Genomic DNA, 1807 nt, shown 5'->3' on the forward strand with positions numbered 1-1807 from the left:
ACACAGTCCCCCACGGCCACAGTGCTCCGTTGCTGGAAGCAGCTGAGCAAAGCCATGCTGCCCTCACAGGAGTTGGCAGCACTCATTTATCTAATCTAAGAGGGAAAAACTTTGACCCACAGAAGACAAAACCCCTTGGAGCACATCACCTGCACCCTATAATGAGTGCAGGCAGCCTGAGGCAGGGGGGGAAGAAGAGTGAGACACCTCGTGTGGAGACCCACCAGAGCCAGGTGCAGGCTGCTTGTTACTGCTGCATCCAACCCTGCACGCCTGGAGGAAACCTTGCAGGTTTGGTCCTTTAATCTACGAGGGAAGCACGTTAATTCTGTAAGACAGAAGAAAAGATGTGCTTGATTGGATTTCTGACTCCCACCCAAGGGAAGGCTGTGCATCACCATTCTGTTCCTTCACAAACCTAAGCATCTGCTTACCAAAAGCTTCAACTCTTCATCTTTCAAAGTCATCATAAGAAACAGGCTGATAAATTCACTGGATTGGCTGTTTAGATGAAGGTTTTGGTCAGAGACTTCATGGATTAGGAATAGTTACAAAATACATAAATGACTACGTATCTTAGTAAATAAATATCACGTAAATAATTTATGTCCATAACTATTTTCATCTGATTTTATTACATGTACCTCACATCCATGACACGATCCATTCAACATGTTAATCTTTGGTATGGATTAAGCATGACCTAAATTTTGGTCTGTCTCTCGTGTGCTCTTGCAGGAAAAAGGCTGTTTACAGTCACACAGCTCAGGCATGATCCCACAGAAATGCAGACAAACTCAGGGATCTGCTCCATGCAAGCCCAGGGCTGTCGGCACCCACCTGTGCAGAAATGCTCCAACACCCTTTTATCCTTCTTTTTCAGCTACTTTGCAGACACAGGCATCAAAGGGAGAAAACAACATGACCACAACGCTGCCTGCACTTTATTTCAACTGCCTTGTTGCCACGTCAAGCAGAACATCAGGGCAAGGTGGGAGAGAGCAAGCACGAGGGAGAGAAGGAACACGGGGCATGCAAAGCAGAAATAGAAATGCAAAACAAAAAACTATAGCAGAGGAGATCAAGAACAAAAGAGGCAAATTCAGGAGACAGGCACTAGTGAAGCTGACAGGTGAAGCGATGCGAGGAGCGCATACATGACTGGATTTCAGTAGGCATGATGATGCTCTCATTCCTATCAAAATGGCTGTCGCATGAATGCCTTCTCTGTGCCTCTCTATTTACCCTTTGCTGAAACAAGGCTCGAACAGCTCCCAGCCTGGGACAATAGGCAGCCATTCAAAACTTAACAATAGTCTGTAAGTCTATTGAGAGCAGCTTTGACAGATGGGCACTGCTGGATTTAGATGTGCTGGCTTGCACCGCTCCTGCCTGCTGCTCGCAGTCCCGCGCATTAGTGTAAGCCGCCCTCCTTGGGTTCACCGTCTCTTTGGCAATCACATAACCCCAGGGATTAAGCAGCAAGCAGAGTGCCTGTTCAGCAAAGGCCTGGAAGAGGTTGTGCGCGAGCTAGAGGAGGGACAAAAAAAGAAAGAGCAAACTGGAGGAGGACAGGCAGGACCCCCGCACGAGGTATCCTGTTTGCAAAGCCTGCAGGCTTCAAATGCATCAGCAACCCCACGCAGCAGCTCCCCAAATCTGGAGCTCACCTGACCAGATGTAAATGTCAGCACAGAGTTATCACCAGGGCCACCTGCACCATCCACGGAGAGAAATGGGCACTTGTCAGGCACCTTCCACCCATCCCTCTGGAAGCTGGGGTCTGACGGCGGTCAGACGTGCTGCC

Source organism: Anser anser (genome assembly GCF_964211835.1).
Source record: "Anser anser genome assembly, chromosome: 3".
Taxonomy (NCBI): Eukaryota; Metazoa; Chordata; class Aves; order Anseriformes; family Anatidae; genus Anser; species Anser anser.